An 18,519-nucleotide genomic window follows, 5' to 3' on the forward strand; every position below is an offset into this window, starting at 1 on the left:
TTGTTCAACACGTGATCTACTCAGATAAACTAACATAACTCACAAACTTATAAAGGGTAATTGCATAGGTATATAATTAAGTCAAAAACTATCTTGGCTGCTCTTGGCCTTTCCTTCATTTATAGAACAGAATATTAATACTTTTGATTTTGAGGTTATTTCGTGGTTTAATGAGTCCCGTCGTGACCACGATCCGTGCAATTGGGTTGAAATATCAACAAATAAAAAATGAAATTAATCGTGGTATGTACTTGGGACATTTCTTACTCGATAAAACGTTTACAAGTAAGTACTTACTTTTGAATGAAAACATTATGTTGTAAAGATGTATCTCGAACTTTTAAATCTGTGGATAAAATAAATATTATATTAAGGCTGGTTTTAGATCATATCAGATAGAGAATGTGTCTAACTAAGGAATAAAAACGTTCCGACAGATTTCATATTGGAAATCTATCAAAATTACAAAATTCTTCAGATAAAGTTTAGGCAATTTAAATTCAGTCATATAAAATGACTCACTCATACAGATTTCAATTTATTTAATTCTAAAATCTCGTGCATAAGAATAATAATATTTTTAAAAATAATATTATACAGTATATTTTGGGACATCTAGACGATTACAAAAACACTAGGTATTAGTTACTAACACTCAAGTCACATACTATTCGCCTATTGTACATGCTATCTTTGTTATATGTCTATTGTTTTTGTTTTGGTGTACAATAAAGCATATTTTACTTTACTTTATTCTCGCTAATCTTACTTTGTAACTTCAGTTTTCACCTTCAAGCAGAATAATAAATAGAGCCTTTGCAGTAATACCGGCTATTTCTGTATTTTTTAATTACTATTTCAATTTTCAATACTAAAATCTAACAGGCAAAGGAAAGTGTCAATTTACAGGAATCAACTGGCAAAGAGGACACGATGGCCGCTTTGATTATAGACAGCCGACAGTAATTATTGCGTAATTAACATTAAGCGCTCTTTCTCTTAAAAGCCGTGAAGAGATTGCTACAAAATTAACACTTGCCGAGATTTCGTTCAGTTGTTTATAAAGAACTGGTTGATTTCGCACTTCCTGCAAGCCCCTATCCTATTTTGAACCTCACGATGCAAACTTTATTTGTGCTTTTTGCCCTTTCGTTAAGATCGGTTAAGCGATTTGAGCCAAAAAAGGTGGACTGACAAACTTTTGCATTTATAATCAGTACACATATATTATAAATGCGAAAGTGTGTTTGTTTGTTGGTTTGTCCCTCAATCACGTCACAACGGAGCAACGGATTGATGTGATTTTTACACGGATATAGTTAAAGATCTGGACAGTGACATGGGCTACTTTTTATCTCGGAAAATTCAAGAGTTGCCACGGGATTTTTCTATTTCACGCGGATGAAGTCGCGGGCAGTACTAGTATAAATATTGATATTGTGTATATAGAACCGTAGTCAAGTACCTACCAGTTTTAATCAGGTGGTTAAAGTAAATTTATTTCTATCAAAATACTCTTAACCATGAAGTAAGTTTGAATACTAACTTAGTGCAAACCTCTTTGCCTTTTTTGTTGGTCATCCTTAATCCAACCCCTCAGCCTACATACATCCACAGCTGTTGGACATAGGTCTTTTTGAAAATGCGCCACCAAAACCAGTCCTCTGCCGTCCTCATCAGGCACTCGCTTCCTGCCACTTTTTTGAGGCTGTCGCTCCAGCTGACTGGAGTTCATCCTACACTATGTTTAACGGTAAGATTTCTACTCCAAAACACGTCTGTCCCATTGGCCGTCTCCGTCGTTCTGCAAAAGACCTGCACTCTGCCACGTTAGCTTGCCATGACCCTTTAATGACGTCGGTTGCTCAGTTACCCATCATACGAATTTTCTAATTTCAGATTTTTTCGAACCAGTGGTAGATGCATTTGACGATTCAAAAGTACTTTAAAAGTTTGATTGAATAAATAAAATGTTTTTTTTAAATTAATTAATTTATTTCCTCAGAGGGTAAAAGTTTAATTGAATAAATAAAATGCTTTTTTTTAAATTTATTTATTTATTTCCTCAGCTGGTTAAATTAATATTGATAAAATAAAAGTGGCCATATTGGATATGCATAATAGGTACAATCGTGGCAAATTAATACTCGATATGTTATGAATTAAATTGATTTCTGTTTTGTTGGCGTTAATAAATACTCGTATTACGGATTTAAGCAATCATTACAATGACAACGGTTTTGTTTGCGGATTAAATTTGCGGTTACGGACAATATTTGATTATTTGCGGTAATCACCTATTTGTTTGTGTGGGAAGGCTATAAAATGGAGGCGAAGGTATTCTGAGATAACGCATATATTTTAAAGGCATTTTGTATAATCTCTATGTATAAAAATGAATCGCTGCATGTGTTGCTGATCGCAAATCTCGAGAACAGCTGAACCGATTTCGCTAATTCTTTTTTTATAATATTCCTTAGGAATAGGATGGTTCTTACGGAGAGAAAAATTTAAAATCGACTGTTAGGCGGTACGAAGTTCGCCGGGGCAGCTAGTATATTATAATATCTCTTCTCATTCTGAGACGAGACCCGTGCTCAGCAGTAAGCTAGCGATGGGTAAATTACGGTAATGATGATATCTATCTAAACGGAAAGTATACCTACGGGACTCAATCCCAAGCACGCACTTCTAAATTTAGCGGAGCTATATGTGCATTTTAAGATATTAAATATCACTTGCTTGAACGGCGAAGAAAAACACCATAAGGAATATGCTGTATAACCTGTATGCCTGTGGGTTCTTCATAGTGATCTTAATGGGGAAGTCTGCTAATCTGCACTTAGCCAGTGTGGTAAATTATGGCCTAAAACCTTCTTGTTATGGGAGAAAACCCGTGCTTTAAGTACTAAATATTATGTAGTAGGTACTATGAGTGAGTTAATTAATCGTATTTTTTGCAGGAAACATTCAACCCGTATAGCACGAAACAAAGAGAACAACTTCGCGACTACAGCACCCAGCCTTTGATGTCAAAGCCAATTTGAGGTGTCGTATTGTTGATAATTTGAGGACAAACGAAATGTTGGAACATTACAACTTCATTAAAGGCCCGGACTCCGGTGACTGGTTGATTTGATTCTGTTGTCAACATTTCGTTAACTTTATAGTTCATTTGGATGATTTGTTTACTCGATTATGAGTTAATAGGTAAAAATAGAAAAGATTTTAAATCTTATACTAATTCAATAATACCTTAGACTTTTGTAGTATGTATTACTTATATGTGTATTATTTTTACTTTGATCCGGGCACCAAAGGTTGCCTGTAAGAAATTGCTTTAGCAATAAGGTCGCCTTTGCACCCTCACGTATAGTTTTTTCTGTATTAGGTGTTATCGGTATACATATTATTATATGTTTGTCTATGTGATAAAGATTTCTAAATAAATAAAATAGATTTGCGTTGATATCGGCGAAATATACTTACCTACATACATAGAACATACAAACGAGTCGAACTGATAAACTCCCCTTTTTTAAGTCGGTTAAACACACTACTTATTTATTATTTAAACAAAGTTCAGTAGAAGAAAATAAGATTATGTAGAAAAAATTCCAGGCAATATTTTTTAAACAAGATCGCCAAGCGGAGACTCAGCTTAACGAGGAATTTTTAATTTATCGTCAGCGTTGACGCTGCAGGATTAAGGATTTTTACATCCCGGAAACGATATGGCGGCGAACTTGAGAAATATTTTATTAAACAATGGCTTAGAACCGCGACTTTATTCATGGTATGTGCTTTCCATTTTAAAATCTCTCTTTCTGTTTCACATCACTGCCCATATTATTTCAGTACCTACCCATATTATAAATGCGAAAGTGTGTTTGTTTGTTGGTTGATTTATTGCGGTTTGTCATTTAATCACGTCGCAACGGAGCGACGGATCGACGTGATTTTCATGGGTAATAGTTAAAGACGAAAGTGACAGGCTATTTTTAATCCTGGAAAAGCAAAGAATTTCTACGGGATTTTTAAAAACTTAATCCACTCGGACGAAGTCGCAGGCATCAGCCAATTTAAATATATAAAAGGAAAAGGTGACTGTCTGACTGACTGATTTATCAACGCACAGCTCAAATCTACTGAACGGTTGTTTGTTGTGGATTTGATCGGGCTGGGCATACAGATAGCTATTATGACGAAGACAGCCGCTAAGAAAGGATTTTTGAAAATTCAACCTCTAACGGGATAAAAAAGGGGTTTAAAATTTGTGCAGTCCACGTGGACAAGGTCGCGGGTATAAGCTAGTTATGTATATAACTTTAGGTACCTTATCTCATTGAAATTCAAATTTTTGAAAAATATGAATAAGTAAAGTTCACAATTTTAATAAATTTGTGAAGTGGATTATAATATTAACATTGAAATTTTTCTGTAAGTAAATAACACTGAAGATTACATCAAAGTGAAGCGGAAACTTGTAATTATTGTAAGAAAAAGAAGTGGAATAAAAAAGGTCTAAGCAGCGAGTTAATTAAACGTCCCATTGGGCGGCGATGGAAATTAGAAAGTTTGATGTTTTTCAGCCGGACTCCATTATAAATTAACAGCTTAATTTAAAAACCTTGAGGCTCTTTGTTACTATCAGGCCTTGGAAATTCATCGATTAACCATTTACTTAAGATAACTCATCACCAAGCCATCGCTTTGGTAGGAGTTTTCTTGGAATAATAATGGAATGGGATATAATACCAGACTGTATCTACTATCTATAGTATCTATTGATCATCATGATTAATGCACCGCCGCCGGCCCATTACTCTCTCATTATGATCTCCTCTCAGATTCAGTAGGGTTTAGTCATAGTCCATGACGGTACCCAAGTGCGGATTGGCACTTGGGTACCGTCTTCACATACCTTTGAGAACATTATGGAGAACTCTCAGGCATTCGGGTTTCGTCACGATGTTGATTGATAGCCTACGAGTTAAGACGTCGGCCTCCTACTCGGAAAGTCGAGGGTTCGATCCAGGGCACACACAACTAACTCTTCGGAGTTAAGTATACGTTTTTTAAGCAATTAAATATCACTTGCTTTAACGGAAAACATTAAAATAGTTTTGTTTTGTTTCAACTAAACCGAAAAATTCTTAATCAAAAAAATTCACGGGTGTTTTAAAAAACTAACTCCACGTGGATTACCTACCTAAGCAAACCGTCAAAAAATGTTTGATCTAAGATTTTAAAGTACCTATTCAATATTTTAATACGTGAGTGAGAAGTGACATAAGCCGATAATAATTAATTTGAATAACGGCTACTTAATCAAGTAATCAGCTTTGATAGACACATTTGAAAATTAACTTTCTTTGTTCAAACACGAAATTAATTTAATTTTGCGTCTCGCGATCGCTGAATGAAACTTCACTGGCGTCTTTTTTGCTAATCGACTTTGAGCAAATTTGATTTTATAAAATTAGGTTCATTTTAAAAATTATATCGATATCCCTTCTTCTCGTATACCCACTTAATCGGGGTCAGCGTATAAATTTAATCAATATTCGAAATATTATAGAAAGTGAAGAAAAAACTTATCACAAAAAATTTTATATTTACAAAAAGTATACGCGGTCATTTTTGGGTATTGTGTGCAATAATACACTGGCGCTATTACCTCGCAGAATGGCAACCGTTGCACGAAATAAACGTCAGCTCTTGGGTCACCAGACGCGTGGATCAGCTTTTGGGACACGACGTTGGTAAAAACTTTCGTGTTTGATGACCATGGGTCCAGAATCTCAAACGCAAGCGCCGCGAATACACAGTCCGTACTAAGACTGAGGAGCAGACTCGGTTGCCGTAGCTATCATGCATGATCTACAATTTGGTCAAACATATTTTTATGATACAACTTACCGATTGGCTAAAAACGCAAAGAACCCATATTTGTGAACTGAGCCTTGAATATCTGTTTTTACAAATGTCGGGTCTATGGGAACTCACATATCATTTATAATAGTGTTCCGAACCTTCGTACTCAGCTCTATGCGAATTAATGTAACCTTGAATGTCTACTTTGACTGGAGTATTATATTTATTAAACAAGCAAGCATCGCTGTTGCCTCTTAACATAATAAGTGGCTAAGCTAAACAGGGGATCCATCAATTAACGTCCCGTCCCATTTGATGAATGCTCTCCAACAATTTCATTCATTAACATAAATTAAGAATACAAGCAATCGTAGGTACTTTGTTGATTATTTCAAAGGAGTGCTGTTAGAGTGACCTCATCGAGCGGCCTGTAGTGCAGCGGTGGTGCAGGGCAAGGCGAAGGGCACCAGAGGACACCAGTCGTCCATGCGATGCTGGATTATATTTGTACTAGCTGTACAAATATAATCCATCCATCCATCCAAGTTCGTGTGGAACTCTTTGATTTTCCGGGATAAAAGTAGCCTATGTCACTCTCCAGGTCTTTATCTATACCCATGCAAAAAATCACGTCAATCCGTTGCACTGTTGCGACGTGATTGAAGGACAAACCAACAAACAAACACACTTTCGCATTTTATAATAAGGGTACTCATTTATTCAAGTTTACTGTTTCGTCGCAGGATTAAATTCCATGTGCATTGTGACAGTATAGTTTGCGTTGTCCTAGTGCGAACTGTTTCAATATGAAACGTGACTTGGTGTACGAATAAACACCGGATTATCCTTTCGTGACCTGATTAAATATTATAATATACCAAATTATTCATAAAGCTTTGGCTGACAGCACTTTGGATGCGTGTTTGTACGAATTTAAGTAGCCCGTTAACCACAACTATGACTATGACTGAATGTTACTAAAATTATGTTATTTTTACCGACTCCACTATAAAAGCAACCTCTCTCTAGGCACTACTTTCAATTCAGTTAATCAACTTAATTTAGATCGTTAGAGGTAGTATTGCGTGTTTATAACCAACGTATACTCGCCACTGAGTCAGCGTGGACTACACAAATTTCAAACCCCTATTTCACCCTCTTAGGGGTGGAATTTTCAAAAATCCTTTCTTATTGGATGCCTACGTCATAATAGCTATCTGCATGCCAAATTTCAGCCCGATCCATCCAGTAGTTTGAGCTGTGCGTTGATAAATCAGTCAGTCAGTCACATTTTCCTTTTATATGTTAAGATACATGTAGATTGTAGGTACCTAGTATTAAACTCGGTTTTCACGATGGAATTAGCACTATTGTGAGAATTTATGCATGAATTTTGTAACCACAGATAGTAGACCGTACCTGATTCGAACAACAGTAAACAGGCATAAACTTAATGGAACGAAAGGCCAAAACGAACTGTGATGTGTGGATGCATTCTAGTTTAAAGTTTTTGAACTTCGTAAACATGTTTTCAAGTTGAAGCTACCTATACAAGAAGTTTGTAATAGAATCTCAGACATTGTTGTAAAGACTATTTAGAAATATCGGATCGTTGCTACGAACCTACCTAAATAAAATTGACAATTTGGACATACAGTACGAGCCCAAAATGTGATGAACATCGATCTTTAGAAGGAGACAGCTGATTTGTAAAGCACTGTCTCGGTCGTTGTAACAGACAAAGCGTCATATGGGTATGAGTGACAGAGATAACGCTCTACAAAGATGAAATGTCATTCTAAAGGCAAATGTTTATCACTTTCGGCCGCGCACTGTACAGTAGGTATCTTTAAACAAACTGCGCATCGCATATTTAACGCAAACTAGCTATTTCCAGCTGTGCCTCAAAAATTATAAAAATACCGCTCGAACGACCGACCGACGGACTGACTGATTAATTGATTAAATCATTTATTACTGGTGGCAAAGGATATCGAGCTTTTTAGAACGGGCTAAGTATACGGCAGAGGACTCATTCCATCGCCCCTTCATTGAGGTTCGACCGGTTCGTCTTCTCGGCTTTTGTTTCGCTCTTCTGTTTACAGGTGACATTAAACGCTGCAACAAAATTATTGCTGCACATGAGCGGAACATGATGATCCATTGGTTGCGATGAAGACATGCCCAATTTTGAAAGCACCTAATGTTACAAGTTATCTACATCTTAAATTCTTAACCATTAATAAGGAATGATTAAGGATGTTCAACTGTTCTGCTGTCTCTCCAGTAGGTCGATTTCGTAAAACCTGCATCAATAATTATTACAATCTCAATTGTTGTGGTTGGCTGAATTTGTGCAATTCTTGTTGCAACAATGCATTGTAGCCAATAGTGAGCGAGCGTCAACATATCAGAGGTGATTGCGATCGTGACATTGTAGCTGTCATTCTACCGCAATCGCGCAGATCGTTTCTTCAAATTCAAAATCTTCGAATTCGTGTCTATTTGGGAAAGACTCATGCCGTATAGTTTGTTGCCAGTAGGGCATTGGGATTTAGCACTCGAAAATATACTAGGCACCAGGCACCAAGCTATCACAACATAAAACACTATGAATTTATTTGTATAATTAAAAAAAAAGGTTCGGAAGGTTGCTTATAATAACGGATATCTCCGGTCAGATTCTGTAAGCCGGGTAAAATAGGAAAAAGGTGTTGGCATCTGTATTGTAATTCCGAACGAATTCTCCTTGTGTTTTTAAAGATATCTTGTTTGTTTTCTTATGAAAATGTGCCTCAAAAAGGTTTTCAAAGGAAAACAGTTTGCTTCTCAGCAAAATTACTTGCCTTGTAATTTTCCGACAATTTTAAAAAAGGTATCTGACCTTGAACCTTCAAAATGGTCGAGTATCGATCTATTTGGTTGTATCGACTACGAAGTGTCCTTTAGTCAACTTTAATTTTATTTTTAGTTAGCCCTTGATTGCGATCTCACCTGGTGATTGTATGATGTACCAAGTAATGAAGCAGTCTAAGATGAAAGCGGACTAACCTGCAAGGGGTATGGCAGTTTTTATTAAACCCATACCCCTTTGGTTTCTACACGGTATCGTACCGGAACGCTAAATTACTTGGTTGGCTTTGCCGGTAGGGTGGTAACTAGACACGGCCGAAGCCTTCCACCAGACAGATCTTTCAAGTAGGTATGTTGTAGATAGGTTCAACTATGTATTCGGGGTACGGAGAACATTATGGAGAACTCTAAGGCATGCAGGTTACCTCACGATATTTTCCATCACCGTTAAAGCAAGTGATATTTAATTACTTAAAACGCACATAACTCCGAAAGGTTAGAGGTGCGTGCCCGGGATCGAACCCTCGACCTCCAATTAGAAGGCGGACGTTCTAACCACTAGGCTATCACACCTGGCACCAGCATTATTTACAGGTCACTCCACCAATAAGCACCTAATGCAACAGAAGAATACGAATAAATCTTTTCTTCTAAAAACTCGGATATTTTAAACGCAAAGGTGTATAAGTATACATATAATTAAGTAGGACTGAACAGGCTTGTTTAGTACTCTTGTAAATATAAACGCTTATCTTTGTTGCGTTTGGAACATTAAATTTTAGGACAGCTATTTTGCTGTTTAGGTATCTCGTGTGACCAGGCTGAGATGAGACACGGCAGAAAATTGATCTCATCAGTTGCGATATTTCATTGACTAATATTGGCATACATAATATAGTACGCGACAAGTCGAGGCGGGGGGACGCCCCGCACACCCGCACGTCACCCGTACTATCCCGCAATGGGTTAGGAGATTGTGAGGGTGTGCGGGGCGTCCCCACCCTGGTTACCATCTCGACCTGTCGCGTACAAAGTGTTTTTTTCTAACACTTCTGGATGGACTAATGGAGTTCTCATAATTGATACCAAAATTGGTACATTTACCTACACCACAATTTTTTTTCATATTGAATTTGTTTAATTTATGAATAACGTCACGACGTATGAAAAATACCTTAGAACACCCAGAATACATTAGTTAATGGTAAGATTAAAATCTAACGAGTGTTTTGGCAATTATAAGGGAACAGATGAACCGACAGATGCACATACAAAACTGTCAAACACCATACGCTTCTGTTATCGCATAAAACTGTCGTAATATTCATTTTTATAAGCAATACTCAACCTAGTTTGTAACAATTTTTACGATATCCAATGATTTCAGCTTCATTTGTGTTCAACTATGCGATAGATACACATTCGCTAAGTCGTTGAAACTCTCGTTCAAAGTTTTGATTTCCCTCACTTTATGTCATCGCCCCGTCAATGTTGCCGCTTCAGTAATTTTATTACCTTACAGCATCCTTACACTTTTACTGGAAGAGCTGGACCAATCCCGTCTTCACTCGTGGGTGAGATTTCTAACAATCTATTTTGGGGTCTACGTCATAGAGAAAAATGTTAAGTTTCTTCAGCTGTACTAAGAAAAACGAGTGAATTTAGGTTTATTTTAATCCCAAAGGAACTTGATTGATTTTTCTGCCCGGAGAATGACAATAGCCTATGTCCCTCCCCGGGATGAAAGCTGTACCAAATTTCTTTAAAATTAGTCAAGTAGATGGGTCGTTTAAACGTTAAAATTAAGTGTTTTATTAACCGTACTTATTTCAAGATTTCGCTTAGAATGTCATCATACTTTTTCATAGTATCAAAAAAAGTCGTAACGTTTTCAGTAAACAATAATATCCGTGCACCCAAGTAAAAGAAAATAGATTTCGGTTATTTTAGAGTTATAACTAAGCCGGATTTGTTTTACAAGATTTCGCTTAGAATGTCATCATATACTTTTTCATAGTAACTAAGGAAGTCGTAACGTTTTCCGTAAACAATAATATCCGTGTATGCCAAAGAAATAGGTATCGGAAAAGTTTAAAACAGGAGTTAATACTGCACTGTCCAATATCCGACTCGCGCTATCTCTCAAGTTATTGCCTTTAGTAAAATCTGGTACACTGCGAAACTGTGTTCTAGATCTAGACAAACAGCAATACTATCCGCTACTAAACCATTATTTTGTTTTCTTAATGGCCTGCACACACGATCCCTCGTCTGAACTGTCTGTACCGACTGTCTCTTTCTAAAGGTCAATGTTCATGTTCATCACTTTCGGGCGCGTATTGTACCCACTCCTTCCCCGTGAACTGTCCTGGGACTGTCCCAGTCCTCGTGGTACTTTTTTGTCCGTCAAAATAGATCGCTTATTCGATAACTCACATGAGGCACTAAAGGTACTCCGTACGCAAAGTCCCCCTAATAGCCATGGACAGATCGGCCCACACCAAAGTACGGGGGAGCCCTTGAAAAAATAGAATTAACGTTCCAAGGCGTGTTAACCATACTGCGTAGTTTAGTCCGCGCTGAGCGCTAGAGACCACAGATTAAAGGATACTACGTACCTCGAGAGTTTATCCGCTTTCAGCGAACACGGACTCAACGCACACGTCCTGTTATGCCACAATAACATACAACATACCTATCCTTACTCTGTGCCTGTGTGTAGAGTCCGTGACAAGTTCTGCAGTCATATTTTCTACGCTCCGGAGATGTTTGTCCTCCGCGTACAAAAGTACCTCGTCTGCGCAGGCCCTTAGTGTCGATTCAGACGTGCCACAATCTTGAAACCATAGCTGCAAAACTTTCACTGGCTACGAAATTGTAGCGTAACTTACACTACCATTGTAGTCGCGTTCAACGACTGTCGCGAATGTGTGGTCATTGCCATCTTGGTCACAACGCAAGCGGCCGATCACATTGCGACCATCGTATCATAGTAATTTAACTTCGTAGCTGCGACGTGGCTGCAACAACACAACTTTAGGCAGCGAGACCCCTAAAGCGCAGAACTGTGGAACATTTGAATAGACACAAACAGTCAAACAGTTACAATTCTCTTTGTATATATGTCTTATTTATACCTACCATGAAAAAATCAAAATCCTACTTTGAAACCAATTACGTAGGCAGAAAACGTACAAAACGTACTTACAAAATGGTAATTGTAAATGCCTTTAACGACGAACGTACAATGAAAAATCGCTTTAATTATTTATAGGTATCTACGCTTCGCCCTTAAAATTTTACTCGATAATTTCCATATCTTTATGAATATTGTTAGAGTCTACTACCTACTAAAACACCCACCTGCGATAGACGCAAGGAAACTTAAAAGCTATTTTTATTTTTATTTAAAACCAGTAAAAGGAAATTAAGAGCAAACGCCTTCAAAGTTAAATAAAGTAAGGAATAGATGACTTTACTTCTATGTTAGGTAGAATACTCTTCAGTTTGACCTTAATGAGGCTAGAAACTAGGTGAATATCACACCTATTGAATTGAAATTTATTTCGGATTTTCTTATGAAACAGAAAATATTCTAAGAAAATCAGGTGTTACTTTTAAATAATATATGAACACCTTTCTATACCTAATCTTGTACCTATATCAAATATTTGAAAAGAGCAACCGCCGAGTTTCTTGCTGGTTCTTCTCGTAGGAAAGGCATTCCGAACCAGTGGTAGATGCATCCGACTATTTGAAAGTACTTGTAAAAGTCTATTTGAATAAAAAAGATTTTTATTTATTTATTTATTTATTTCATAACCAACCCGTCCAAAGCTATTAAAACAAAGACATTAATTAATGTAGTGAAGAAGTATGCGAATCATCATAACAGCTAATGTATGAATATATTTTATAAGCTTCCGAGCTAAATTTTTTATAAATATAAATTAAAATTTAACGGCAACTGTTACTGTATAGTACGCGGCAGATTGAAAATATTTATAACAGCCGGGGTGGGGACGATGTGGTGCTAACTCGGTGCGGGCGAACGCAGGTGACGTGCGGGTGTGCGGGGCGTCCTCCCAATTGACATCTCGACCTGTCACGGACTATCTTCATCGCTGAATGTGTTGCTAATTGCAAATCTCGAGAACAGCTGAACCGATTTCGCTAATTCTTTTTTCATAATATTCCTTGAAGTAAGTACGGGGATGGTTCTTACGGAGAGAAAAATTTTAAAAATTCCTGAAAAAGAATCGACTGTTAGGCGGTACGAAGTTCGCCGGGGCAGCTAGTTATTTTTTTTTTTATTATTCAGATACAAGTTAGCCCTTGACTGCAATCTCACCTGATGGTAAGTGACGATGCAGTCTAAGGTGGGCGCGGGCTAACCTGGAAAGAGTATGGCAGTTTTTATTAAACCCATACACCTTTGGTTTCTACACGGCATCGTACCGGAACGCTAAATCGCTTGGCGGCACGGCTTTGCCGGTAGGGTGGTAACTAGCCACGGCCGAGGCCTCCCACCAGACCAGACCAGAAATTTAGAAATTATAAAATTCCAAATCCCTGCCAGGAATCGAACCCGGGACCTCCCACTAAGATATTAAGGGCCGGTTGTTTCAACAAACTTTGACGGACACGTAACCTTTAAATATGGCGCTAACGAACGTAAGTAAAGAAAAAGCGTTGATTCAGCATCTATTAGCGCTAACGTTCGTTAAAAAGTTACGTTTACGTTAACCAGTGCTGGCGCCATTGGTGATCTTCAAATCAGTTCGTAACTTCATACTTCTTACAAACGGAATATTTTATTTACAAATTATAATGGAATCAATTTAATTCAAAGCTTTTAATGGTAGTTTTTTTGAAGATGAAAGAGAATTTGTAAGAAAGAAAAAGTGTTTAAAATGCGAAGTAGCAATATTAATAACTATGTATATAATTTAATATACTTAAAATGAAATAAAAAAAGGATACGGAGAAGTAAGTTAAATTTTTAGGGTTAGTTTCGCAACCAAAATAACAATGACGAACAGTTTTTTGTACAATGAAGCAACGCACTTAAATTAACAGATGTTAAAGTTCGTCTACGTCTGTTAAATTTTAACGAACGTATCTTACGAAGACCAATGGTTTGAAACAACCGGCCCTAAGTTACCGTTATTAAGTTAAGTGTTAAGATATTAAGTTCTAACTATGTTAACTTTAAAAACTCATTAACAGAAAAACGTTAAACTGTAATTTCAGGCATGCAGGTTTCCTTACGATGCCGACGTTTTCCTTCACCGTTAAAGTAATTGATCCGAAAAATTATCCAAACACTTAGAGCTTCGGCGCGGGATCGAACCTGTAGGCTTAACCACTAGGCTTGCAAGGTATATTTCTTTGAAACAAAAGGAAACAAAATACATTTCTCTCTGAAGTCAAAACAACATAAATAATGCTAATATATGTACCTACAACAATATGAATAATTTCTAGTCATTTGGTCAGCCACCACATGTTTATTTTGCCAACCAAATAGAGATTGGTAGACCGCCGTCAATCACCTACATAATATGTTTATTCATCAGAAAACAATTCTAAATAACATTTTGGACGTCTATTCGTTACTCTTATATAGGTAAATTATACAGTAAATTGTTCTGAGAAAAAAAAGATAACACAAAATGACTTCGAAATTGAACAGCTTCCAACACCACACACACACCACACACACTACACATCACCACACCACTCAGACATCACATCACACATGATTATTTGGCCAACCACAGACCGCAGATTCCTAGACCGCCGTGGATCACGTCTTATGTTATTTATTCAGAATACTTACAATTTAAATAAAATTTTGGACATCTATTCGTCACTCTTACATCATCATCATTATCAACCAATAGACGTCCACGGCCGGACATAGGTTTATTGTAGGTGCTTCCATACACCACGGTCTTGCCGCTTGCGCCGCCTGAATCTAGCGGCTCCCTGCGACTCGTTTGATGTCGTCTGTCTACCTAGTGAGGGGGTCTTCAACGCTGCGCTTTCCGGTGCGAGATCACCATTCTAGCATCTTAGCTTCGCAAGTCGCAACCCGTTGAGCTTTGTCGGTTACTCTTTAGTGCTCCTACGGATCTTCTCATTTCTGATTTGATCACGTAGACTTTTACATAATTGAAAGTTAAAAAATTGTAATTGATCTAAATAAAAGAAAAGAGAACACAAAATAATTTATTGTTTGAAATTGAACATAAATAATGTTAATATATACAGAAATGTGAATATTTTGTGGTCATTAGGTCGTGCACCAAATGTTTATCTGACCAACCACATAGAGATTGGTTGGCCACAGAAACAGAGTATTTATGTTTGTTCATCAGAATAGATACATACAAAATATATACATACATCACTAGGATCTATCGTCATTCATGAACAACTAATATAAATATTTTATAATTTTTATAACGTTTTACCGACACTTCAAGGAAATTTCTAAATAATTTTTAAATACATATCAAAGTATAAGAAAATTAGGCTTTAAATTTTTACGTATGAATTATAGTTATACTTTTATGTCACTAGCAGTAACTGAACCGTAGCTTAGTGGTAGCTTCAGGAGACGTGGGTTCGATTCCTGCCGGTCCGCAAATTTTGATATGTATTTAAAAATTATTTAGAACTAATAATAGATTTCATTTTCTGATTTCGAAATCAGTCTGAAATGGATTTTGATGTGTTATGAATTTTATACTTTATTTTAGGTACTAAAGTTGGAAACCCATAGACAAGAAGAGCCCGCGAGGGCCAAACCTTTGTTATTTTACAAAAGCTGGCAGTTTGTCTGCAAGGGAGGAAGGGTTATTGACTATGAAGTTTGGATCATGTTGGCTTTGGCAGATAACAGGTAACAAAGCCGTATAAAATCATACGTGAAGTATAAAGTCTAATTCTTCTCAACCCCTGCCAAACACCCTTAAACTTTAATAAATTTTTAAACTTTAAGGGTGTCTGGGCAAGGGGCTGCTTAGTCGCTGATCGTTCCGCCCTATGTCCAGCATTGGACGCTTACAGGCTGATGGATCATTACATAAAAAGGAACTATTCGTTTTCGTTCGAAAACGTAGTAGCATATTTCTATGCACTACACTTTATATAAAATTTGTAGGTATGTTTAATAAATAAATTATTAATATTTATTGTAATTTCATTCTGAACTATACAGTGGTTGACACGGTCAACCATAAAATTTTACATGAATAGTATATGAGTGAATGAAAAAAACAACATCATTAAATAGCGCATAGTGGGTAAAATAGGTACAATGTTTACATTTTGATGACAATAATTTCGTATTCATGCTGTGGTTTCGTGTTTTCCATTGCAAATCGGGTGTGGGGGTTTTAGCCATCGTTTAGCGTTGAATTATATATCACTTACTCATTTGTTTGCTGGCTATTAATTAATAACAATAAGCTAATACCGCTGAAGTACTTATTTAAATGTGTTTAACACGTTTTTTGACAACTGCTATCTATAACAAATGAACATGTAAAAATTTGTTAACCTTTTCACGCCGGTCCATTTGTTTAATGGATTTTATCATAATTTGGTGCAGATATAGTTTGCATCCTGAAGGCGGACATAGGCTACTTTTTATCCCACAGACAGACACATTTTCGCCCGCTTCCATCTTAGACTGCATCATCACTTACCACCAGATGAGATTGCAGTCAAGGGCTCACTTCAAGTATCTGAATAAATAAAATAAAAAATCTCAAGTAAATTAATAGATTTTATAGATGATACCCGCGACTTCATTCTCGTGGGAATTAAAACCTAAAGCGGTTTTAATTCCCACGGGAACTTTTTGATTTTCTGGGAAGTCATAAGCTATGTCCCTTAGAATAACAACTCGCTATCTCCATTCCAAATATCAGCCAAATCCGTTTTGTACTTTTTGCGTGAAAGAGTAACAAACATACACACACACACACACACATACAAACTTTCGCCAAGTGTGATATCTGTGTAAAATTATGCGACACAGTTCACTTCAGGCGTATAAAAGATTTGAAGCGATCCTATTTGAATATGAATACAAATTCTCATAGAATGATGCTGGCTGGATGCTGGATTTCCTTTTGAGATTGCGCGAAGGAACTCGCTGTTGTCATGGGAACTAGAGAACTAAGTGGAAAGTTAAAACTTGTAGGTAGTGTGCTAGTAGATTATAATACAAAACTATTTTAATGTAGTAGTAAAACTATGTACTTATGTATGTATAAATGATGCACCACTAATTTTTAATTACCATAAAAAATCGGCTTGATTAGAATTTGGTGGGTACACGTCTTTATGAAGTTAAAAAAATCGAGTGGTCAGCTGTACAAATCAACATAATCGGATGCGCAAAGCAAACGTACCTATAGGTAACGAACAGACAAACCGACTACCAAATATTCTTCTTCTTAAATATATTATATACAAGGAAAAGGTGACTGACTGATCTATCAACGCATAGCTGAAACAACTGGACGGATTGGTCTGAAATTTGTCATGCATGCTATTATGACGTAGGCATCCGCTAACAAAGGATTTTTGAAAATTCAACCGTTAAGGGAGTAAAATAGGGGATTGAAATCTATGTAGTCCTCGCGGACGAAGTCCAGAGCATAAACTAGTATTATTATAAATGTGAAGGTAGGTTTGTTGGTTTGTTAGTTTGTCCTTTAATCACGCCGAAACGGAGCAACGGATCAGCGTGATTTTTTGCATGGATATACTTTTATCTCGAAAAATCAGAGTTCCCACGGGATTTTAAAAGCCTATATCCACTCGGACAAAGTCATGGACATCAGCTAGTTTTTATATGTAAGACATCGTAGGTTGTGCCACCTACTTCTAGTAAGAATAGGGATGTTTATCGTCTATCAATAGGTATTTTATTAAGATAACGCCACCCCCGAGTACACGTGCCCGCGTGTATATTTAACCTTTCAAATGAATAGAAGCGATTCTTATCAATAATGAATACTCTGATATTTTTGTTTTGTGTAAAAGAAGGAGGATATGTACCTACCACAGAATTATAAATAAGGTAATAGATATGTCGTGAAATTTTATATAATGAAACTAACAAAAATAACGACGTATTAAATTACCTAAATGGAAACCTAGTTCAAAGCACTGCCTTTGAACTAGGTTTTCATTTACCTACGATAATAAGTCAATGTTCAAAGGTTACCCAAATGATGTGGTTGTGGTCATTAGACGATATATATTTCACGACAGGTCGACATGGCAATCGGGGTATGAGGTGGGAGGACGCCCCGCATAGCCGCACGTCATCCGCGCTATCCCGCACCGGGCTAGCGACAGGGTTTCGTGGTGGTTGAAATCAAAGATACTTAGTCGTTTCATAGCCTAGCGTCAAATGTAGGTAGGTACATTACGCGGCAGAATATAATGTAGGTACATCGACCTGTAGAAAGAGGTATCGGTTTTGTAGAGCACTGTCTCTGTCATTGAGACCGACAAAACGTCACATAGGTATGAGTGACAGAGACAACGCTCTACAAAGCCGAAATGTCATTCTAGGTCGATGTACATTATTTTCTGCCGCGTACTGTAACATATTTGACGAAGCCTCAATGTTTTGTTACCAGCTGCTCGATTGCGCGGTAGAATGACAGCTACAATGTCAGGATCGCAATCACCTCTGATTGGTTGACGCTCGTTCACTATAGGCTACAAAGCATTGTTACAACAAGAATCGCACAAATT

The sequence above is a fragment of the Maniola hyperantus genome, chromosome 21, assembly GCF_902806685.2.
Source record: "Maniola hyperantus chromosome 21, iAphHyp1.2, whole genome shotgun sequence".
Classification (NCBI taxonomy): domain Eukaryota; kingdom Metazoa; phylum Arthropoda; class Insecta; order Lepidoptera; family Nymphalidae; genus Maniola; species Maniola hyperantus.